At 29.9% G+C, this 7,596-nt stretch overlaps 1 pseudogene; it reads right to left on the bottom strand.

Moving 5' to 3' along the window:
* Positions 1–550: 550 nt before the first annotated feature.
* On the bottom strand, positions 551–2,557 carry LOC110425362 (cytochrome P450 94C1 pseudogene; annotated as a pseudogene).
* Between the last annotated feature and the right edge of the window lie 5,039 nt (positions 2,558–7,596).

The following is a 7,596-nucleotide window of genomic DNA, read 5'->3' as shown; positions in this document are numbered from 1 at the left end:
GACAACTACTTGATAACTCATTTATTGTAGGCATAATATCTAAACAAATCCCTTAAATTATATATTAATTAAAATCAAATAAGTTTTTATTATTTTATTACGTTCAATTAAGCTCTTATACTTTTATTTTAAGTCAAATAGACTATTATGATTAGTGATTAATTAACAATCGTTAACCAACTCGTTACTTGTTATTTTATACCATGTGGTGTTGAATTCTCTAAATGCAACTTTAAACATTTGAAAAAGCTAAGTTTAGTAAGAACTAAGTAAAGATGTATGGTTAGGTAAGATTTGTATTTATTTGGTTCGTGAAATTTAAACTAATTCTAAATTACAGTTTAATATGATCAAGGTGAAAATATTCTCATTAAACTTGGTCTTACACACGCTTTTAATTGTAAAGGAAAAATTCTTATTGTATATTTATGAAATTGATGGGAAATTGAACTGGATTTTTATAGTTTCTATAACAACCCAAATGTTAGTCATCAATGTCTGATATGTAGACAAATACTAGATATATCCTGCTAATAAAGAAACAATGGAACTTAGATTTCCGAAGTCAATTCTGCAATTACAAACACGTGATTCATTTCTCTGTCAAACTCTCAGAATCAAAGTTGGGAAGGAAACAAACAAACAAACAAAGCAGTAAATCTTTAAAGATTAGACATTTCAGATCTCCATTCTTCTTCAAAACAAAGCAGACTCGAGAAATTTCCCCAGCACTTAATTACATATATGCCAGAATGACCTTTACTCAGACATTGCCAAGTTCAAAGTTAATTGAGCAAAGCTTCCTCCCACAGCCCTTTTCTTTCTTCATTAAGAGTATATTTTGCTTTTATCACATGCAGCATTTATAATTCCACCAGTTGCATTGTCACTTTCTTCTCTCTACTGCACCGACAGACTTACTGTTTTAGCACATCTTCATTTGACTCCTTACCCTATTTTCTTAAGCCTTTGGCACCCCATTGAGAGCTACATATTTCCTAGCTAGCTAACCTCAAATGCAAAATCCATCAGAAAACACCACTCACTATTAAGCTGCTGCAATGTCCCTTCTCTTCCTAATCACAACTTGAAGCCCTCCTCTTACCATAGCAGTGAGCCCTGGATCAAACTGGGGTGCAACCTTGGGTGCCACAAGTTCAATGTCGAATTGGCGTAACACAGACAGGACCACCATTTTCATCTCCACTAACGCTAATTCTTTTCCTAGACAAACCCTTACCCCGGCTTGGAAAACTGGGTACTTGAAAGGGCATTGTGGACAAAAAGTACCGTCCTTAAGCCATCTCTCAGGTTTAAATTTGATGCAATCCGAACCCCAGACGTTTTCCATCCTCCCCATTGCATAAGGATGGTATGTTACCCTTGTCCCCTTTTGAACAAAAGTGCCATCAGGTAAAATATCATCCTTGCAAGCAAATTTTGAATCAAATTGTACAGGAGGATACAGTCGCAAGCTTTCATAAACCGTGGCATGCAGATAAAGCATTTTCGTTATCTGATCATAGCTCGCGAATTCTTGATTCGACTCCCTGAATTGATCTGACTCTTTTCGAATTTCTGAGATGGCTATGGGGTGATTGGCTAGCAGCCAGAATAATGTAGTCAATGCAGAGGCCATGGTGTCACGGCCAGCCAAAATAAAGCTTATAACAATGTCTCTTAAATAAGAGTCATCATTAATGCAGGCCATGAATCTTGATAGAAGATCTTTATGTGTAGAAAAGCCAAGTTTCCTCTTTTGCATGAGCACCTCCATGGCAAGACCATTGACCACTTCAACAGCCTTCTTGAGTTTTTTCTCACTGCCTATGTTGAAAATCCTCTTGATCTTCCAGAGTAATGGCACTGGTGCCATTCCCCTCTCTGCTGATAGCTTGGATGCTAGATCAAAGGCATCAGCGAAATGGGATATTGGTAATGATGATTCAAGACAACCAGGGTCTAACCCGAATGAAAACTTGCAAATATTATCGAAAGAAAATCGTATAAAAACTTCTTGCAAATCCAAAATGCTACCATCTTTTCTAGAAAACGATGATAACAGAGGGAGAAGCCGATATTTGATCTCCGTAGCGACGATCTCGAATGCATATGCTCGGATAGCGAAGTTTGCAAGCTCTAGACTTGCCATTTTCCTTTGGAACATCCACAAGTCTCCATCTACATTGAAAATTCCTTTGCCTAAAAGGTCGCCAAGGATCATGGCGAAAGATTTTCCTTTCGGGTAGTTGTTGAATCTAGTTTTAAGCATATATTCAACATTTTCTGGATTAGCTGTGATTGTGTTGTTCAGAACATGAATGTGAATTGTTTGGCTTGGAGATTTTTGGAGAAGATATGTGTACCAATCACAGAGATTGTTGAATTCTTTGGACCAAGTTGATGAGAGGTAGCCATGGCAAATGTCACAGCTGCACCAAATTTTCTGTCTTAGATAGAGTAAGACACAGAATAGAAAGAAGGGTAAGGTGATGAAGGAGAGAAGGCCAAAATATGTTTGCATTGACAGCAAAAAAGAGAAAGGCTGATACTCCATCCAAGACTAAAACTCAATACTCAAAGGGAAGAATGAGAAGAAGTCAACAAGACAGCAATGAAACTTTGGTAAATTCAGTGCCCTCTAATTTATAAAGATTTCAAATCTCATCTATAACCTTGTTATTAATTTAATTAGTGAGATGTCGCTTTCCTTTGGCCCCAGAGATATTGCCTCATGAATTAAATGAAAAAACTTTGGCAACAATTGCTTGGAAGGCAACTTTACCTTTGCACTTGCTACATCGTTCATACCTTCGTATTTCCTGTAAAGATTAAGGTTAAAATTACAACGTCACATTTGGCTAGCGTATGTGAAATAAAAGTGAAAATGAATAGTTATTATGTAAAAATAAAATAAAATAAAATAAAAATATACTACAATAGATAAGATGTAATTTAGTTTATAGAAAAGAATTATCATTTTGATAATATTCTAATGTTTGTTTGGTAAAATAATTTTAAACAATAAAAAAATAACTGATAAAATGATAAAAATAACTTTTATAGTAATTTAGTAAAATTTTTGAGATTTTTGAAATTCATTACTTTTTAACAATATATTATTATTATTACATTGTAATTTAATATGGTATCCTTAAAATATTAAGTTTTTATATTAAAATATTAATATGATTAATTTTAATTTTTTATTTTTTATTTTGATTTTTCCCATTTTCCTCTTTCTAATTTCTTTTTTTTAAATCTTAGGAAAATATAAATAATTTATTATTAATATATTGATATGATTTTTATTTTAGTTTCTTTTTATTTTTTTATTTTCATTTTTCCTTTTTTCTCTTTTATTTTTTATTAAAATATTATTCATTGAATAATTTATTATGAACTTATTAATATGATATTTTATCTTCATTTCTTTTAATTTTTATATCGATTTACATCTTCATTTTTCTCTTTGAATTCTTTTTTATTAAAATATTAATATTTAACAATTTATCAATATAATACTAAGAATTTGGATAAACTACTCTAACTCCCTTAAGTTTTGACCATGATTCTAAGTGGGTCTATTAGCATTCAAAATGGACAGTCCATCCTAAAAGAATATCTTTCGCTCCTGTCGTTAATCACTCATCAATATTTTTGTTAATTTAATGGCATGTTAATATTTTTAGGACAATTTTGCTTTTTATTAATTTTAAAAATTGTCACTAGGTAAAATACAATTTCTTCATTTTTACAATTTCTTTCTCTCCCTACCAAAGCATTCTCTTTCCTTCTCTTAATATTTTTTCTCCACCGCAGACAGCGGTGGAGGTGGAGGTGGGAAACGGCGACGATAGACAACTTGTCGAGCATCGATCGAATGTTCTCAAATCGGATATGGTCGCGAGAACATCAAATCAAACGTTCCTAGGACAAATCCAATCACAAGAATGCCAAATCTAGTACTCCTCGACTAGATTCAATCGTGAAAACACTAGATTTGGTGCTTCCTAGCCAAATTCAGTCGCGTGAGAGCTAGATTTGGTGCTCCCATGGCCAGATATGGCCTCGGAGTATCAGATATAACTTTCCCAAACATCATTTGGCACTCCCACAGTCGAATTTGGCTAGAGAGCATTAGATCTAGCCACGGGATGGCAAGTCGATGCAAAGGAGCATTGCCGATTGGCTTGAGAAAAAAGTAAAGAGTGGAGGAAGAAAAATGGTATTTTAGACATTTCACATTTTCCCGTTAACGTCGTTTACATTTGGGATAGACTGTCCATTTTGAATGCTATTGGACCCATGTGGGATTATGACCAAAACTTAAAGAGATTAAAGCATTTTACCCTAATAATTTATTATTAAAATATTAATATGATTTTTATTTTAAACATCAAAAATAGAAATTTTCCATTCTTAACGATGACTATTCTTTAAACATAGAAACAACCATCCAATAAACCTACTTTGGGATACCTATTACAACCTATTAAAGAGGAAAAATTCTTTTTTGAATGAAGCATATTCTTTTAATACTAACATGTTTCAATCACGGAATATAATAAAGGAGAAATGAAATAGTTATTTTGTATAAATAGAATAAGGTAGTAGTTGCTATTATGTATTTTAGTTCGTGGAATGAAATTTTTATTCTAAAATTATTCCAATAGTTGATTTCTAAAATAGATTTGAAATAACAAAGAAATAACTGATAAAAAGACAAAAGCACTCTTTATTATAATTTATTATTTTTAATTTAAAATATTAATTTTTTGATAATGTATTAAAATTATTAATAACTTTTAATAAAAACTTTCACGATTATTTCATTTAATTTAATTTTTCTTTTCTTTCATTTTTAAAAATATTAAAATTGTTAATAATTTATAATTTATATAAAATATTAATAATTTATAATTAAAATTTTAATTTAATTTTTTTAACTTGAAGTATTAATTTTTAATAATTTATTTACAATGTTAATTATTTAGAATTAAAACTTTAATATAATTTCTTTTCGTCCTAGCATTTGACTTATTAGTCGATCTATAATACCGTTGCAAAGAAAGTAGGATTTGAATCCCTTTTTCTCCAATTAAAAACAAATCTTTAATATAATTTTTTGTTTTAATTTTTTTTCTTTGTTTTCTCTTTTTCTTATTTTCTTTCTTTTCCTATTGCTCGACCATAAGAGATGTGGCCAGCACAATGGAGCATCGATTTGGCACTCCTCATGTCCAAATTTGGCCATTAAAGGTGCCGATTAATAACTACCACTGTCTTTCGTTTGTAGTAGAAGATGCTTAAAGAGATAATGAAAGAGGTGGATGATGAAGGTAGAGAAAGCATAACAGCTAATGTTAGGTTTTCTTTTACATATATATATATATATAGTAGTAATTTCTCAAAATAATTAAGAGAATTTTGTCCAAAAATTTCTTAGATTATTTAGGCATGCAGAAAATACCTATTACCAAAAAGTAGGTAAATTATAACTATTTTGACTTCTCCAAAAATATCATTTTAAGGAATGACTAATCATTGACCAATCATTAGAATAAAGATGAAAAAAGGAAAAGGCAATGGAATAGTTAAGGGCATTAAAACCTAGGGTTGAGCGGTTGAGCAGGACCTGGTCCCATTGGTTATTTAATTTATATTTATTATTAAAATAAATTTTATATTTATATTTTAATATTTTTAAATAAAATTAAACAAAAATAAATATTTATTAATATGATAATTTCTTGGTTGGACTTGAGCTTAATTAAATAAAAATCTTGTTTAGAGTTTGGCTCAAATTGTGCTAGTCTTGCAGGCAACCGGAGCCGTGAACAAGACTACATGATAGTCAACATCTTCTTCAAGATTTTTGACAACAAGGAGAAATACAAAATTATAAAACAAAATTGAAGGATAATAAATAGAATAAGTAAAAATAAAAATGGAGTTGAACAATAATAAGTTGTATAACAACAAAAAGGTATATGAACAAATATTAGAAATAAAATCATAACTGTGCTATATGGTAAATTAAATATAAAATGCTAATATAATGATAAAGTTACTTTATAATTAGAGACAATTTTTTTAGCCATCAAAGATAAATGTTTTCAAAAATAACTCTTTTAATTTTAACTGTTTCTAGTCAACAGAAAATATCTTTGAACAAATTACCCTTAATAAAACTTCCTCATATTCAAGCACATGTATTAAAAAAGTGCTACTACATGCCATGTTGAAAAAAAAGCAATGTTAAATGTGTTTTTTTTATGGTTACAAGAAATGTAAGAAATAAAATAATCTCAAAAGCTAATTATCCTAATTTGGGGATTTAAAATAATATCTTTTGTCCAAATTTATTTCATCGCGGCAATAGCATTGATATTGAATAACTTTTCCTTTCCATTTCAAATTCTTTTTTTATTTTAAATTTTATTTCTATCATGAAGGTGTTTAATACCAAGAGTTTATATCTTATTGAAATATAAGATAGAGACCGAGTTATAGGATATGTTTAAAAAATATTATTATTACACATCATATTTAAAAAAATATTGTTACACGCTCTGTCGAAGAAAAGTTTGCATGCCATGTTTAAGGTGTTTACTCTTAGAGTTTATGTTATAGTAAAATGCAAAGGATCAAGTTACTCACCATATTTAAAAAATGTTGTTCCACATCATATTCAAAAAATTTTTACTATTTCTTATTTTTAAAAAAATATTATTACATGCAAGCATGTACAAAAATATGTTGTTACATGCCATGCCATATTCAATAGATTTGTTACAAGTCAAGCATATTAGAGTTGTTACATGCAGACATGGCATGTAATAACTCTGAGCGATGTTCTAATTTACAAATTTCTTTTCATTTATAACTTCAATCTATCAACTTTTGGGTTTATGAATGTAAACCAATTGTTAATTTTTGAAGAAAATTTTGTAAAAAAATAAGAACTTTGAAAATTTTCAAAAAAAGAGGAAGATGAACAAATTAAGGGATTAACTTTGGAGGAAAAAACTCTCTCACCTTCATTCAAATTTTTTAAAATATATATAACTACAAAATATCAAAAACGACTAATCTATATATGTAGCCTCAAAAAACAAAAAATCCCAAAATGTTGGTGGAGTGCACAAAAATGACTAATCTATATATCTAGCAGTACATCATGACCACTCAAATGTTAGAGAGTCAATTAAAGAATTTGAAAAAGTTTTTTAGTAATAAGCCTTTCAGTGCAATACGGTCCTTTCATCAAATATCCTGGATATGTCATAAAGCATGGCTCAGTATCTATTTAGAACATTACATATTAGTTCTCATAACCTTAAACCCTAAACCCTAACCTTATGAATTTAAGTAACTAACTATCTTCAAATTCATTATGCCTTAGCCAAAAACTTTATACAAGTTAATCAAGAATTGAGAACAAGTGAGATATGTCCCCTCATATCACTTGGGGTGATAAATCTTTCTTGACTATGCATTCACCTTCGCATGCTTCATGGCATATCCAAAAACACCTTGTTTAGGCATCTAGTTACCTCTAAACCTATAGAGGTGAAATCAAAGTATGTCATT

The sequence above is a fragment of the Theobroma umbraticum genome, unplaced genomic scaffold (genome assembly GCF_002168275.2).
Source record: "Theobroma umbraticum cultivar Fairchild unplaced genomic scaffold, ASM216827v3 scaffold_81.0, whole genome shotgun sequence".
Classification (NCBI taxonomy): domain Eukaryota; kingdom Viridiplantae; phylum Streptophyta; class Magnoliopsida; order Malvales; family Malvaceae; genus Theobroma; species Theobroma umbraticum.
Note: the sequence above shows the minus strand (reverse complement) of the source record. Positions and strands in the feature narration are given on the sequence as shown.